Source organism: Sceloporus occidentalis, unplaced genomic scaffold (genome assembly GCF_023333645.1).
Source record: "Sceloporus occidentalis isolate IW3139 unplaced genomic scaffold, rSceOcc1.0.p SCAF_2, whole genome shotgun sequence".
In the NCBI taxonomy this organism is placed as follows: Eukaryota; Metazoa; Chordata; class Lepidosauria; order Squamata; family Phrynosomatidae; genus Sceloporus; species Sceloporus occidentalis.
The window spans coordinates 22,373,118-22,391,751 of record NW_028316982.1 but is presented as its reverse complement, the minus strand read 5'-3'; positions in this window follow the sequence as shown (position 1 = coordinate 22,391,751).

The window sequence follows — 18,634 nt, the reverse complement described above, 5'->3', positions numbered from 1 at the left end:
AGTATATTGATTGTTTCCAGTCTATTAGCCTTTTTTCCATATTTGGTGGCATATTTTAGTTAACACTAGTGCTGATTCTGTGGGGATTGTAGCCATTCAGTTGGAATACCATCAGTTCTTGATGATTTATTCTTCCCAATTTCTCTTACTGCAAGCAGAAAATCTCCGGTTAAATGTGTACTCTACTTAAAAAGGTGAAATAGCAGGGGGGGATGTCACTGTGGGCTCCTGGAGTGTCACTGTGAGCCACAGGTTCAAAACACAATGCAGAAGTGCCCTGGCTCAATGCTAGAGAATCCTGGGAACTGTAGTTTATTGTGGCACCAGAACTCTCTGACAGAGAAGGTTGAATGTCTCCTAAAACTACAGTTCCCAGAATTCCTTAGCATTGAGCCAGGGCAGTTAAAGCAGTCCCAACCTGGATTATTTCTGCAGGGTATTTTGGATCACAGTAGACAATACTGGCATACATGGACTTTATACAATGAACCTAGTGTTTCATATGTAAATGTAACCCTAATGGTCTAGCAGCATTGTTCTACATTCTGTTTTACTTTGACCTGGCCCACAGTGGCTCAAGCATTTTGGCACATTCAGATTAATGATCTTCAGGTGTCATATATCTCTGGAACATAAGAAGAGTACCTCATTAATTGTAGGTCATTTAGAAAATCCTGACAACCAACCATGTCAGCATGTTTGTGGTGGTCATTAACTTTATAGTGTTATGCTAATGCAAGGGTTTTTCACATCTATTTTGCACATTCAGAGATTTAGATTCAGTGTAGTCATTAACTCTGTAGTCAGAAAGTCAAAACACCTATTACCCAGAGAAAGAACTAATATGTTAAGGAAGCATGAGGTGCCATGTTATTTACTTATATTTCTCAAAGTCACCACTTAGTCCATCGAACTGTTAATTGAATTTTAATTATGTACAATTAAAACTTTCATGTTGTCAGATCTTTTATAATGGTAGTACAAATGCTACAGAGATTAGAACTTTGAGACACTGTACAGGAGTAGAAATCTTGTGCAATGAAATTGAGGGGCTGTATATACAGCCCCTAAGGTGTGGTGGGATGCTGCCCCTTTCCTAGCCGGATCGGGGCTGCGGCAACCTCACGCCATGGCCCTGATCCGGCCTCTTGAGGGTTCAAAAAGGAGCCACAAAAATCATGAGCATGTGTCATGAGGATGCTATGCCCCAACTTTGATCCCAATCTGGCCTTAATGGCTGATGTGTACAGGGACTGAGTTCTCAGTAAGAGTTGATCTCCCTGTGAATATTTTGCTCACAGTCTAACTGTATAATGGGTTCTATGACTTTAAAGATTTGTAGGAATCTGCACTAGCAGTCCTAAATTTGGATAATAACTCATTTGTGTGGTGTTGCCAATCATTGAAGATCACTGGTTACTGGGGGAATAACCAAATTTAAAGAAGGGAAACAGCATGGGAATAAGATCTGTCATATCATACTTATTGTAATAGTGTCTGCCATGTTGTACCTATGTAGAGTAACACTTTGGTGTTTGTTAATGCAACATGTTAAGTAGACAAAACATGTTGGATTTTGGACTCATCACAAAAATACTGGTGGTAGAATCTGGCTACAGCACACACATACAATTTCCTGCACATACTATGGTTTATATGAGACTTCTATTTCCTGGACAATGGCCAATGTCAGTTTTGAGAATGTATCTTGAGAATGCATTTATTTATTTGATTTATAATCCATATTTCCCCCAAATGGGATTTAAAAAGGCTTACAATTTGAGTTAAAACAAAGTATTTAAAACTATCCATTAAAACAAAAGTTTTAAAGCACATTAACAATTAATCCTATTAAAACATTATTTTAAAGACATACGTTTAAATACACATGAAAACATAGTGTGAGTGTGGGAGCAGTTATGTCCATGTCTTCAAGTCATCTGTTGATTTATAGGGTTTCCTTAGACAAGGAATACTTCAAAGTGGTTTTGCCAGTCCTTTCCTCTGAAATATAGTCTGGTTTACATATTAAATAGAGTCAGATTGCACATGATATTTGTTATTGGTCTAACATCAAAGTACTGACCCGGGCTGACCTGGCTTAGCTTGCAAAATCAGACAGGATCTGATGCCTTTAGACATATTTTAAAAACACCACACCCATTTTATGTCCTTTTATTCCAAATAGTTAAAAACAGAAAGCCTTTGCCTGTGGGTGAAAAGGGGGGGGGGGCAACTGAACTGACTTCATAAGGGAGTTCCATAGTTGTGGTATCTGGCAACTGTTCATTGTCATCTGCAAATAACTGGCATTGCTCACCAGTCAAGAATAAAGTATGAAATGCATATATTTTTTTCATTCCACAAGCAGATGACTGACGCTGCTAATTGTTGCACATAGCTACCAGTTAGAAAATGTCTGGTGTACAATGCTAAATCAGTAATAAATAATTTTAGAGCCACGTTAAGTTATGAGCAAGATATCAGTCGTGTTCCTGCAGCTCAGGTACAAGCTGACATCTTCAGAGAAGATTTTAGTAGACAATTGAAAGCCATATACAGGTTATGGGCACAATAGCAATTTGGAACTCTGCGGCAGCTGCTGGCAAGGTCTTATCTCCTGCTGCACTAAGCAAGCTGCTGTTTGCTTTGGGAACTATTGTCACAGTGGCCAGGTTAACTCACAGTTGGATACAGTAATGGTTATTGCCTGAAAATAGCACCATTACCACCTGCCACTACTATTTGCTCAGTGGGTATGCAAAATGTTTCCCCTTTCCAGTGATTGGCACACTCTATTCAGCCCCATTTCTGGTATTAGTATCTATCCTCCTATGACCATTAGCTTCAGTTCTCATTCATGTCACTGTCCATATTCACCTTGGCTTTAATAGCGCAATATCAGAGCCCATGTAAAAATAGGATCTGCTGATGGAAACATACAACGAAATCTAGTGTTTGGGTGATAGAAAATGGGAAATCTGATTAATAGTCTCATTTTTATTCTAGTCACAATAATGATTATCAAGTTTTCCAAGACTGTTTGAAAATTAAGAACCAGCATATTTAAATTCCATAGGTAGGAAGGGGAGATATACTGAGGGAAAAAGGAGATTTGGGCATTAATTAAGGTGTGTACATATTTCCTGAGCAGGTGAATCTGGGAGAGGAGGAGCTAAAAGATCCTGACTGAGATGATGGAATCTCTACTCTAATTTCCTACTACTACTGCAGACAGGGAGAACAGCTACTTTGATGCAATATTTATTATTTGTATTAGGAAACACTCTCAACATTTTCTGTTGGACATATTACAAGAAACATTTTGATCACTCCTCCAAAAGCAGGCAAACAGCTAATGTGAAATCGAAGGCTTTCATGGCTGGTATCCATGGTTTTTTGTGGGTTTTTCAGGCTATGTATATGGTTTTTTAAATTTTACTTTTTTGCAGGAATAGGTGCAGTGGATAGCTGAAGCCCTCCATAGTTTCCTGGGGGCTGAATGCACCCCCATAGCCTTCCATCATTGATCACCTTTGCATTAATGTGAAAACCCACTAGGTGATCCTGGGCAAGTCACACTCTCTCAGCCTCAATGGCAAATCCCTTCTAATGAAACTTGCCAAGAAAATCCTGTGAAAGATTTGCATTAGGGCCACCAGGCACACAACAACAACAAAGTTAAGGGCAAGGAAGGGATTGCCTTCCTTCCATGGGATCTTGGAGGGCTACACACCCATACACATGGCACAGTCATGGTTGCTGTTATTTTTACTCTATTTGGAGGGCAAATGGTCCAAATTGTTCTCCTCCACCCCAATAAAGTATCAGGACAATTTTAACACAACCCTCTCAGGTCATTTTTTAGATTGTATACCATGGGCAGGTTTACTCTTATCTATTTTGTTGTTTGTGTGTACAGCGCTGTGCAAATCTATAGTGCTATATAACTAATGCATAATAATAATAATAATAATAATAATAATAATAATAATAAACTGAACATCAGCTGGGAGATATTGTTTCTCTGCCACTAACATGATGTTTTGACTTAATCTACTTCACTGACAACTTAGTGGGGCTTTTCACACAAGCCAAGTCATGGTTGTAGAACTGCAGCCTTAGATGTTACAGGGGATAAAATGCTTAAACTTACAAAATCCACCTAAAAACAAAAACAACATATGGTCATTATTTATTTAGAACACATATATACAGTACTTATCTATTCTTTTCTTTACTCAATCTGATTTCCCAGACATCAATGCTAAATAGTAATAAACTATTTTAAATAACAGAAAACAATAGCAGAGTGCAAGCTAAAAGGGAAATTTAAAAAATGGAGAAGGGTGACCTTAATTTGCAGCTATCAATCGAAATTGAAAAACACTGGCAAAGAATTTACTTGCATGTTTTATATTTTACATTTATTTATGTTTTGCCTTTCCTCCCAGTAACCTGAGATAGCTCATTGCATAGAATAAAACAAAATACAGATAAAAATGAAAAAGAAATTCATTATTGCTATGGCCCATTTGCCTTCATTCTGATCAACATTCCCAGGAAACCTCAGTCTTTGTTCTAAGCTCCTATTCATCTTTGCTAACTCCTGTTCTCATCCACCTGCTTCTTGGTCTCTCAGTTCACTTGTCAGTTAACCCCTTCCTATTCCTCTTCTCCATCCACATGTCCCTGATTCTCCTTCTGATATCCTCCAGTAGTCTCCTCTTGCCTTCCTGTTTGTGTACCTCTCCTTTTCCTCCATAATCTACCCCAGCCCCCTCCTGGCTCTCTACACACCTCAACCCTCAAGCCTCTTCCATTCTTCTAACTCTTCCTCTCTCTCTGCTCTGTCACTATCCACCTTCTGCTTCCATGCACTAGCCCATTCCTCAGTTAGTTCATCAGCTCCTACTTTCATTTCTCCCTTCCTCTTCCCTGTAAATAGACCAGCCTCCACTAGCAATTCTTAAGCATGACCATCTCTTGTATCCTGCAGCTCATTCTCTCTCTCCGCAGGTGGGCCTCCAGCAGACACCCTCATCTAATTTGCACTGCACAAATAATGGAGTTTTATACTGCATTATGGCATGCATTGCCTCCGAAGAAGTTTCACAGGAGACACCAATAGGTTGAGAGAGACGATAAACCTCAATACGTACACTGGCTGAAGCAGCTAGAATAGTAATGATGCCTACCTTACCATAGATCTCTCTTTTGATTGGATGAGAGAGCAGGAGAGGAGTGTCTACATGAAGGACAAAGTATTTTCATAGAAACATTGAATCATAGAACCATAGAGTTGGAAGGGACCACAAGTTTTAAGCGACAAAACACATGATTTTGCTCTTAGCAAAACTGATCCATCTCTACTGCTGCTTCCAAGTAATAATCCAAACTCCTATGTGTGTAAGATATTCCTTTCTGAAGGAATGTTTAATATCCAGCCAAATGCTGGTGTATTTATAAGGTTAAACGGGGTGTAATACTTTGCTATATAATTCCAATAGATTGTGCCCAGATTGATTCAATGTCTATGTAGGCTGTTCTACTGAAAACAGGATATTTATCTGTGGTGTTATTGTTACTAGAATAAATCTTTGTATAAAAGCTGCAACATATTCTCCCATTAATTTCCTGATAGACCAAAGCTTAAGAACATTTTAGGAGAAAACTGATATTGATCTGACTGTTGGACAGAACTGGATTTTATAAGGTTGGAAGCTTCGGTGACCAAGATGTTTATCACACTATACTCTTAAAGTGCTACAATTCCACTTTGACTCCTCTAGCTGCCTCCTGTTGCATTGTGGGATTGGCAGTTTTAAGGAGGGGTATTTAGAATTCTCAGGCAGAGAACTCAGGAGGCAGCTAGAGGAGTCAAAGTGGAATTGTAGCACTTTAAGAGTATAGTGTGATAAACATCCAACACAACAACTCCTAGAACAGGTATAAGACATTCAGTTTTCTACTAGATATACAGTAGGGGGAGGGAGGAACTATGCCTGCATCAGTATAAATCTCTGAAATTTCATCAGTAGATGAATTAATTGTATGCAACATACAAAATTACATATAATTCTTCTCCTTTCACCTTTGATGGAACTAGAAATTTCCTACTGTACTATCCTGTGGGATCTGAGCACTTATTGTCTGGAATCTTGTCTGTTAGTCCCAACTAGAGAAGACACATTGAATCAATTGTTGAATGGAAAGTCAACATATAGGTAAAGCCAATTGGTTCATACTGTAGTTCAGAGTAACAACAGGATTTTGACCATGGTCTTCATTATTTTATTAATGTGTATTGGTGTTTTATAGTGATACACTTTGGCACATTTATACAGGTAAGATTTTCATATTAGATTAACTGCCCGGATAGTTCCAGGATGTAACTTTCTTTAGGCAGACCTTATTGCATTCACCCATCACTGGGCAGTATGCAGCCTGTATGCAACCCATACAGGCTTCTCTGGGCTTGTCCCGCATCTTTTCAAGAATGTAAAAATCCCATTCTTGAAAAGTTGTGAGAGAAACCCAGGTTGCAATATGGGCTGCATACTGCCCAGCAATGGGTGAATGCAATAAGGTCTGCCTAAAGAAAGTTACATCCCAGATCTATCCCAGCAGTAAAGCTAATGTGATAATCTCCAGCATCTCTGTACAGAATGGAAATAAGACAGAGCTTCACTGCTCCAATACTCAACTAAGCTTTAAATGCAAGATTAATTAAGAGGATGGCTGCTGAATTTCCTACAAGTTTTTCATGCAGTCCCATTCAATGAAATGAAACTAGAGTACACACTAAAAACAATATGAAGAAATTTCTTTCTGAAACAAATAGCCTGGTAGGGGGTGTCATTATTAAAAAAATGATAGTTGAAACTCCAGGATTGTTTTTAAAGGGGAGGGATGTACATAGACCACCTCAGGACAGAGTGCTCATACTAGTTTTCATCAAAACCGTATTTTTTGAATAGAGCTGAATAGGCTTCTCTCCTAGGAGTTGTGCTCTCATGGTGTTTTGTTTTAACCAGAGACATCATAATGTTCTCATTCTTATTTCCTTCATAAAGCATGCTTTTAGCCCTTCTAAACACAACATGTGAAATGCAGATTAATTAAATATAAAGCTCAATCTGGATTATTACATATGAATCTCTCCTGGGAGAGCAGCTTCAGAATACATATGCAAAAAGAACAAAATAGAAAAAGGCATTTGGCATTTCCTCTTATACTCTGTTTACTATATTTTACCATAATCCAGTAAAGAGAAATTAAGCTTTTCTATGATACTTGATGTTGTAGCATTTTTGCTTTAATAAAAATGAAAAGTGCCAAAGCTTTACAATTAGTATTCCCATACAAGGCTAGAGTTCCATTTTCATTTCCTGGGAAATGGGGCCAAGATCCTAGTTTACAATTGCACAGCATAAATCTACACATATGTAGTTAAGTAGTGGTTATACTATGACATTTTTCTTCTGAACACCAATATGTGTTACTGATTGCCTGTCTGTATACCAAAGGATATTCCTGTTGCCATGTTGTGTAATGGGGGAAGCACAATGGTTTCCTCCAAGTGCCAGTGAATCAAGAAGTGTGCTTCATATATTGTGACCATGCTCTCTTGGGGAATTATTCTGTGCAGTAATACACATGGTTTTTCAGGGTTTTTTATTTTTTAAATAGACTTCCTGTGTTTTGTACAGGAATTACCTTTTGCCTGAGAGGCTGCCGCAAATAAATACCAAGACACAGAGCTGGAGGAAAGGCCACAACTTTATTAGTAACTCAAACAATTGGTAGAGTTGGCAAAAGCATAAAGTCAGGATCTGCGATACCAGACAACTCCACGTTTATCTGATCAGCAACCGCCTGGTAACCACCAGGCCTTGAGATGACCTAGGGGCTAAGGAATGCCAATTGATCGCCATGCCACCATGCACTCACTTGTTCTCTAAGCCCCTAGTCACCGGGAGGCGCTCCTGCGTTATGGCCCCCGCAATGGCCACAACGCCTGCCCTATTCACCCCTGGGTCCTGAATGACTCCCAAACCAGAACTCCGTAGCCCTGGTACCACACCATGCAGAACCATGGCCTATGCTGCCGAACCACAGTTGTGACAAAAAGCCACAGACCCAAGCGGCAGGAGGGTGGGAGAGCCAAGCTGCAAATGACGCCAAGGGCCAGGCGCGCCGCCTTATAAAGACTCCGGCCCCGGCCTATGACGTGGCTCAGGAGCCTCTCCTCCGGAGCAGCTCCAACCAATGAGCTGCTCCGGAGGACCGGAACTCCTGACCACTGAGTAACCCTCCGCCCGTCCTAGAGTGTTGCAAGGCGGAAGGGCTTCCCCTTCCGCCCCTCGAGCCAATCAGGGCAGAGGATTCACCCCAGAGGCACTCTGGGGCAGATTGCTGCTGCTCTTGGGGCAAAGTGGCCTGCCCGCCAAGTCGGGCGGCTGCTTTTTCTGCAGAAAAATGTGCTTTTAACCATGGCCTAAATCCTACTGATAGTCCCAACTACAGTAGGGCCATGAAATCACTTGAATTTACCTATGTGTTTACTCACCATGCAAAAAAAATGATTCAGTGAGTTTCTAGCTGTGACTAACCAACAGAGTTTCAGTCCATGTGTCCTGCTGCACAGTAGAATTCCCAAAGAGACTTCATAAACTGTGAATACTGCTCAAGAACTATACAGAAATTTTAATTTTCTCCTGCAGTGGACAGGAAACTTTGGAGAAGCTTCCTTGCATGAGAAGACAAAGCATGTGAAGATTTACATTCCTAATCAGTCCACTACCTCCTTCCCCTGCCTCTGTTTTGTGACATCTTGTCCAAGGAAGAGATCTGGATTTATTCTTGAAAGCTGGACTAATTAAGTTACCCTAATTACGGTACTGCTGCCATAAGGATTTTGGAATTAATCTTATGAGCAACGTGACTATTCCTATGCTCTTCATTAAAAGGGGAAAAAATTAAAGCAGTATTTCCCAGCTTTAGAAGTTCAGTTGTCCCAAGCATGGCATGCATCTAGTTAAGTATAGATAGGATGAGAGTTTTAGTTGATTGATTATATAGGTGACTCAGTTAAGTGCAATTGATTAACTCAAACATAGGTAATGCATCAGGGCTGCTTCCAGTATTTTCCACTTTCTCTGAATTTTGAATAACAAGGCACTGCAGATCATTGTATTGGTTTATTTATACTCAACCTTTTCTCCAAAGCTGGCACTCATAAGAGTACTAGACAGTAGCCCTAAGAAAGAAGTAAAGCATACATTTATGAAGTACAAAGAGAAGAACAAACTTTAATCTACACAGATGGCCTCAAAGAAGATTTCGCCTAACACTTATCCATTCCCAGCAGCTTACATACAATTTCTCCTGAGGATGCATAGAGGCACAAGTGGGCCCGTGGTACAGCAGGAATCACAGAAACACCCCATGAACTGTTTCTCTAATATAGTCCCATACTGCTGTGAAGCATGAGTGAAGCTGGTATGTGGCTGTAATCATTGTGAGAGTCTTATTGGCATCCCCTCTCTAGTTGGGGTTCTAATCAGATAGGAAAGACTCAAGGGATAGGCCTGCCAACATGGGTAAGATTTTGTATTTGCAAGATATGTGGCAGCTCAGTCTAGGATTCCTGTATCTATGGAATTGTATGGCAGACATGAAGTATGAGCTCACTTATACAATCCATAGGAAAGGATATAGATCAAAAAGAAGGGGCATGGAAGATACAGCAGTAAATGTGGGTTATAGCCACCAGGGGATACATGAAGTCATTATCATTTTTATATTGTACAGCAGAATTACATCTTTGTTGGCTCCTCCTCTGTTTTTGTTTATGGGGTTGTTTTCATAACCATCCCATCTGCTCATGTGAAACCTGACTAATTCCAATAGTCAGATTTCACAAAACAAAAGGCATTTCAATGCTCCAGGAATATAAAAGCTCAGCTCTCTGCAACACTGGTGAACCCATCTGTTGGAATCCCACATAATTCTTTTCCACAGGCACTTCATTGCCACCTCCCTTGATAGTCCAATTCTTTCTCTGCTTTCAAAGCCAGACAGCTCAACATCTCAATTATACTCTGAATGTGCTATCAAGTCAGCATTCAGGACACTTGATTCTGTTCATATGGTTTTCCAACTTGGCAGCTGTTTACATTTTCCATTAGTACTATCTTCAGAATAAGCACACCCTTGTTACAATATAAACCGCCTACTGAATGTTACCTGTTGTCTAATCTGCAGTCTTCCAGCACTGATCTTTCTTTACAAATAACATCTAAAAAGGTCTCTCTAAAATTCTGTAAAGTGTAGGTATGATAGCAATGGAGCTATCATCAGACCTTATGCATGATTCAGCTAGTAACAGCTTTCACTCTTACTTTAATAGAAGATGAAAGATAAGGGCAAATTAGCCATAAAACTTGAGAAGCATTAAGTGGGTTTTTTGGACTTGGCCTTTGAAAAACATGTTCTCACTGTTAAAGAAAGACATGTTAATATTACAGAGACATTTGGGGTTATTCATAGGTACTTTGGAGGAAGGAAGGAAGGAAGGAAGGAAGGAAGGAAGGAAGCATTCTTCATTTGCTTTCTTTTTTTTCTCCTCACTGAAGAGTCCTGATTGCTGTTAAAGCTTGAATCTACACAGGGATGTAAACTTCTTGTTGTGAATGTTTCATATACATATTCACATTACCTCTTAGAAAAGTTCCATTTGGTCCCATGACTTATGGCTTGTCGTTCAATCGTTTCAGTTCTCTTGAACTCAGAGCTAGCTACACAGTTATACAACAATAATTCCACTTTTTCTGCCATAGCAATCAACTCTTGAATCCTGGGGTTTGGCACTAGCACTCCTTGGCCAAGAATTTTAAATATCCCTCTAAACTGCAAATCCCAAAATTCCATAGGAAAGAATCATGACATTTAAAGTGGAATCATACCACTATAATTGTGTAGCATATACTATAACAGGGTCCTGAAAGTCAATAGAGTTGTCATGACCCTGTAATGTGTGATTGTTTATGTTGCCCACCCTTTCCTTATCCTCTGACATTGCCAACTCCCAAAAGAAATCTCATAATAGCATTGCCTTCTCTTTTTTCTCCTCCCCTCTGCCACTTTGAGACTTTAAGCTATTGAGAAAAGCAAAGAAAATGCCTAGCAAAGAAAAATGCCTAGCTAGATGTTCCCAAAACTATATATATATATATATATATATATATATATATATATATATATATAAGAAACCAGCCATTCCCAAAATAAAAAGAAAGAAACCTGCCATACCTCATCTAGTCAGGAAGATTAGACTCCATCCACTGGACAAAAGGGCATCAAAGAGAAAATGAAAAGAGAGGGGGTCTTTAAGACTCCCCTCCCCCCAAAAACTGGTCTTTTCCCTTCCTTTACTGGAAAATCTCCTGCTGAGAGCACAATTCAAAGTGCTGTTTACGACCTTTAAAGACCTGTAGAACTCAGGTCCAAGGCTGTATGAAACTCTGCATTTTCCTATCTGAGTCTGCCCACACTTTAAGATCTTTCACCTTCAAAGTTATGTTCATTCCACTATGTTCAAAGTTATGTTTGATGGGGATAGGGGAAAGGGCCATCCCTGTGCTTCTCCTAGACTCTAGAATTCCATTCCTAGGGAGGCTAAGCAGGCTCTCTCCTTGCTGGCCTTTTGTTGTCACATGAAGGCTTTCCTATCCCTGCAGGTGTTTGGAAACAGACTATTTATATAATGGTTCTCTCTTTTAGTGATGTATTGTTCTTAATCTATGCTTTTACATTAATATTTTATTTGGTTTTAATACTATAAACAGTTTAATATTGGCTGAGACCCTGCATCATCAGAAATAGTTAAAACTGATAGTCCTGTCCCGCAAAAACCTGCCGCTTAAGACTGGAAATCCCCCAACTGAAAGGTTTCCAAGGCATTGCTGTTAGCTGTGCTGCATAGGAGGTTTTCATAATTTGATATCTACAGTCAGACATGTTTTAAGAGGTCATGATAACCTTTTGGAACAGTAGGAAGTTTCACATGGGAAAGGCATGCTGACTGAAAGATATGTCTAGGGTCTAGGTAATAATAAATGTAGAATGGTTTGCTAATCATTCCATCCTCCCCCCCCCCCGCCAGCATATTCTCTTGCACTAGAGATAAAGGTGGTCCCATTTCACTAAGGTGAGTGTAGTAAAGATGACTTCCTTGTAAGTGTGTCTGAGCCTGCCACCCTAAGTATGCATGGGAATAAACTCCCATAGAATTCAATGAGTCTTTATCTTGAAGAAAAAGTTCTATGGAATTGAATTTGGAGTTGATCTGGATTTATGGCCCTCCTATTTGCTCATTCTGAAGACAGAAGGAGCTAGACTGTCTTTTGCACCTGCCTCTTCTATTCATACCCACACACACTTCTCTTATTTGTAAATCTTCCCCCCTCCCTTGTCCTACCCTATTCTATCTACCTGCCTGCCTTCTTCTTTCCCATAGAATTACTTCAAAAGAGGCAAATAAACAACATGCCAGATTTTAGAATGTCTTTGGGGTGACAAAAAGGGTGTATGCAGGTGGAGTGAACAACTGATGGAGGGAGTTAATGGTGGGAAGAAACACGGCTGTTATGCTTCTGCACAATGGCTCATGTGCAGCTGAAAATGTGGCCAGATGAATGAAGGTAGATGAGATTTTCCTAATGAGACTAGAATATCACCAATATAGAATGAGAACGAAACAATCAAGGGATTGTGAAATGGCAAAACAGTACCCCAAAGAACTGAATGCAGACCGAACAAATTTAAGTTGCTACATTTATAGTTCAATGGAAAAGGTGTTTCTGATCATGCAAGACTATGTGAATGGCTACTGATGACTTTGGGTGTTTACATGTGTAATATGAATGAAGCATTGAAATGAAGGAATGCCAGCATAGTTAGCATAAATTTCAGCCCAATTTGGATTCCCCTACAGGAGGATAAGCAGTGCTATTGTATGCTATAAATTACCTGCAGCAAATTACTATCTCTGTGTAGATTATCCAGCAATGGATAGATAACAGATGTAATCAGTTAGTGAGCATCTAAAAACATAGAAAAGAAGCCAGTTTACAGCTTGTATTTGAACAGAAGAGTCATCAGAAGCATGAAGGAAAGCTCAGTTTCATGCTACACATGGGAACAAAATCAGAAAGACTGATCTCCCTTTAGGGAGGAAAAGTGGGACAGAGAATTTATGGTTACCTCAAAGATGAGTTCTTGAATGATCTCTCTGTGAATAGTAGTAGCATAACTAAAGACAGCAAAGATTAAGGAGCAAGGATCATCTCCTGCTATCTAAGATGAGACAGTATTTGTGGTCATAAAAACTACAGGTGATGCAAGGTTAAGAGTAACCTGATCTCCCACATCACTCCAGATCTATTGAAGTTTTAGGAGTATGCCAGTACTTTAAGTCTTGACCTATTTTTGATCTCTGCCTCATATTCTTCCATTTCTTCAGCCATGTGTTCCATGAACAATGTCTTTTAAAGCTATGAAAGCTAAACATGAAGGCCAGGTAAGACAGCTTGTTTCCTGAAGTGGACCAACAACTTGGTCATGACCCCCTAGTCAAGCTACATATCACCCAAAGTAGGTCAAGTTATTTTTACTTCTTCTTTCATGTCTCTAAACTGAAACTTGTTGGCCATAGATAATATATTGGTGACCTTTCTTGGTTCTCCCTGTCAGTTGCCTGAAGAAGTCACCTCACATTTCTTTATAGTAGAAATGACTCTGATGTGCATGATGGTAAGGTAATCTGAAGGTATTGGTCACAAAGAGCTCACTATATTTTATGGCCAGCGCAGAATGATTCAATACTTCAGGAAGCAAGAAGGGGTCTGAGGTGGGGTCAAAGACTTTCATGGCTTGAATCCATAGTTTTTTGTGGGTTTTTCAGGCTATGAAGTCTTGTTCTAGAAGATTTTAGTCCTGATGTTGCACCAGCAGCTGTGACTGGCATCTTCTCTGGCAAAATATCAGGAATAAACTCTTCTAGAACATGGCTTCATAGTCCAAAAAACCCCACAAAAAACTATGGATTCAATCCATTACAGTCTTCAACTCCACCTAAGACCTCTTCTTGCTTCCTGAAGTATTGAATCACTATGTGCTGGCTCTAAAATATAGTGGCTTATAACTCAATGGTCTTAGTTTTGGAACAGAATACCAATCAAAGTATCAAGGGTGGAAGTTAAGAGACATAGCTAGCCCAAGTGTGTTCTCCTTTCTGTCTTTTTATGAAAGGTTTCCTTCTTCTCCACTGAGGTCACTTCTTACTGCTTCTGTCATAGAATGAGAATTCCTGACACAGAAACCAAATTTAGAGGCTTCTATAATTAGATTTAGCAGTTCTGTTCTTCCTGCACTATCAAATGGGCTTTCTAGTTAATAAACAGTAGGCTTCCTTGTTCCCTTCTTAAGACTGATTATTGAAATTATTATTCCTCTTCAGTAATCACAGAATCACTGGCTGTACTCTGCCAATAAATACAAAATCATTCTGTTGGGACAAATATAAGAGTATGAAACCTAGAAGGAGAGTTTAGTAAGTAGTCCTAACCTTTCCACAGAAGAAATTGAACCTGCTTCTTGCCAGTAAAATATATTGGGGTACATGAAGGCAGGGATTAATGTCCAATTGATACAGCAAAATTTGTTAAAACTATTCACCAAGAGTGGCTTGAGGGTCAGGTGGTATTTAGTAATACATTTCAGGAAGCAAAATGCCTTGGAAGATGGGACACTTCTTGTTGGATCTGAGGCAGCCTTAACTTTCATTTTAGAAGAAAGTCTTAAACTATGAAGCACAAAGTATTACAACTATGTGTCACACTGTGGAACATTAGCAGTACTGCCAAAGGTAAGGTCTCATAGATAAATCTTGGCAGATTTCTGGATGGGATTCAGAGCAGCAGCTACTTGGCTGAATCAGCAAGATGGGTGGATAGCCAAAGACAAAGGCATTCAGGTTTATCTCCAGATAATCAATCCAGTCACTCAGGTCATGAGAATGAAGGGCTGTTCACTCTTCATATGTACCTTCCATATTGTTTCCAAGCTGTTTCTCTTTTCTGGTGGGAGGAGGAGGGCAGAAGAATTAATTATACACACATGTTCCTTCCACATCAGGTGAAAGGCTTGTGAATTTTATGCTCTGTACTCAAGTAAAAACTTAAAGTGAGAATAGAATGCATATTTTCTATTCATTTTTCTGTTAAAATAGGGTTTAAGATATTTGTAAAGTTCAAATAATGGGTAAATCTTAGTATTTGAACATTCTAAAGCAGTGATTTACCAACTCTGGTTCTCCAGGTGTTTTGGACTTCAGCTCCCAGAAGCCTCAGACATCTTGGCCAATAGTCTGGGCATTTGGGAGCTGAAGTACAAAAAACCTGGAGTACCAACATTTGAGAACCATTGTTCAAAAGTATTCCAGAAGTTTATTTTGCACAAAGAAATACATGGCAAATTTCCTACACAGAAGTATGTTTCCCACACATATTCATTACATAGCTGTAGCAGTTTGTGCCATTTTAATACTATGGCTCTATCCTGAGATTTGTACTTTGTTGAGGTACTAAGAATTCTCTGCTAAAGAGCTCTGGTGTGCACCAGTAAACTACTATTCCCAGGAGGAAGGATAGGGTGTTAAATTAGGATACCTTGACAAATGTGGTTCAGGGAAGTGGGCTAGAATGCACTGCCAAAAATTTCAAGAACCAAACCAAACTATAAATCTCAGGACTTGAGAGGATGGAGCCATGATAATTAAAGAATTAAGAAACTGATAAAGTTGTGTAGTGTAAATAAATGGGACTTCATCACACCAGGTTCATAAGTCTCAACAATTGCATTAATCTAGGATAGGCAAACATACTTGGTTGGGGACACTTATTATCCAATCGTTCTTGCAAATTGCCATGGTGCTGCTTCTGTTCTGGGCTTATCTTCCATACACCAGTGTCGTAACCCCACCTCCCTTCCCTATGATCTTTCCAGCATGCCTTACAGTCTGTATCTATTTTTATTTTAGTGCAACTATGTGATAATGGCAATCCTTTAAGTAAAGAAGAAAATAAAATAAAAAAGAAAATAGGGCAGCCTGCTTGGGAAGAGTGAAGGGGGAGGGAGAGAGAAGCATAATTATGCCCACTTGTTTCATATGATTGCCTGTATATCAGAACTGCTTCAGGAAAAGTTTATCATACATGCATCAACAGTGGAAAAAGTAGTGCACTTTAGAACCATTTACAAGCTTTGCCCATCAATGAGAAGAAATTTGTAAAGGTGACCATATTGCACTGCCAAAACATCTTAAAACCTTTTCTCTTTTCTCTGTGTGCCACCACTGCCACCAGTTTGTCATGGTGATGCTCATCCACTCAAACCACTTCTCTCAAATGGCAGCACAATGGGTGTTTTAATCCCGCCTCTGCCACCAATTTGTCAAGGTGACAACGTGGCACTGCCAACATCTCTTAAAACCTTTTCTCTTTTCTTCTGTGTGCCACCACTGCCGCCAATTATGTGACAGAGACACTCAAACTCAGAATGCTCTTGTGTGTCCCCAGCACTATAATTCTCTTTTCATCTCAGCCCTTTGAGTTCCAAATCCCCCCACCCATCTTTGCACCAACTATTCTTTGTCAGCCACACAGCCACTAACTAGTTTGTCCCAAAACCTAAAATACTTTTCTCAATGTTGGTAGCATTTTTAATGTATTTTTGAAATCAATATAGACAGCTGCTTATTGAAACAAAGTAATAGATTTATTTACAAATCAGGCTGGATACAGTATCTCTTTTAGTGGATGGTGTTCACATTGGATACGGTGTTTAAATACTTTATCTGTTACACAGTTTGACAGTTCCTTTAGCTTGTCTTTGTAATTGTTTCCTTATAACTTTATTTCATTTCTGGTAAACTGTGACTTCCCAAGTAACCTTAATTAAATGCTCACACTTGAACCTTCTTAGTTCCAACTGCTACTGATAGTAATTTCCACAGCCTTTCACTGGCTGTAATCCAGGTTTTTTCTGGACAGCACTCCCCAAGGACTCGCCTAGTCTTTAACCTGGGTACTCAAACCCCTTATTCAACTGCCCCTTTAAGTAGACCCTCAGGGTCTAATAAACCTCTAACTCAGAGCTCTGTCCCTATCTGGTGCCTAACTCACTCACACATGCTCCTCTCTTCCTATTTATATTTGCTCCTAGACGTAAACCCCACCTTTTTTTTTTTTTGGCTTCACTCCCATTGTCTGTTGCCAGGCTCACTATGGATGTTGCCAAATCCCAATCTGTCTTTTTTTCCGCAAATTGCTACAGCAACGGGTGGACTACAGACCAGCTACTGGACAGACACAGTATTATGTGATAATATAAAGCCATAAACACTACTGCCCTTTTCTAATTCCACTATTCAAGCCTTCTGCGATAAAGTCCCCAGAGTCTAATAACATCTGGAAGGCCACAGATTCTCGAGTTTATATGCACTAAGATCTTTAGTCTCATCCAGCAGGGGGTCTGCATATGGTTCCCTCATAACAGTAGATATCAAGCAACTTGCAGAATCTAGCAATCCACACATGGATCAACAACAGGCTCCTCTCATTTGCTCGCAGTTTTGTCAACAAGCAAACAGTGACTTTTCATGAAAGCAGGAAAAAGCACAGAAAAATTGTATGGCCCATTTAGATTCATTGTCATCTTCCCACCTGCTACTACGGTAGCTACAGCCAGGGGCTGCATGCCTTATTATTCGCATGCCAAGGTGTCTTTGATGGATTGCAAAGAGAGGGGAAATTCAAAGATAACGCCTCTCTCCAATTCCCCTCCACCCTCTGTCAAGGCTTCAGAATGGAAGCACCAGTCTTGATGTTGCTGTCTAATTACCTAGGGAGTCTGCCAACTCATTTTCTAGCACTATATATGATCCTGCTGGAGTTTTTTCAAGCTCAGTTCAATGCACTGATAAGACTGAAACAACAAAGATCAGGGCCAAAAGCTATCACTGCTCTATTATTCCCAGCAAGGGACAGGCTCATTTAACACAGAGAATCCAGAGAGAAAAGCCAGGGCTTCCAGCCCCGCTCCTACACTACTGCACTGCAGAGTTAATTCTGCAGGCATATCTTCATTTATTAAGAGTCAAAGAGACAAGAGAAGCTCTGATCATGAATAATCTGGACTGCCTACTTTTCATGCAAACTTTTCACATGTTGCAGCCAGTTCTAAAATCACAGGTTGGTCTGATGTTTCTTGGGGCCTACCCTCAGGTAAGTGTCTGTATGTCTGTAGGCTATGGGACAGAAAATCACACAGGCATGCTCTGTTTTTTTGCAGTGGAGATGTCTAAGCCTTGCTACACTTACAGAACTGAGACTAAATAATTACAGCTAGTAACAGTAATAATTTAAAAATAATTTTTTCCACATGAGCCAAAGATTATATGTAGTGACATATTGGTAAGCTTTAAGAAGCAGCATGGCATGCATTGTTGGACTAGGAGCTAGGAGATCCAGGTTCAAGTACTCACTGAGCTATGAAACTCAGTGGCCAC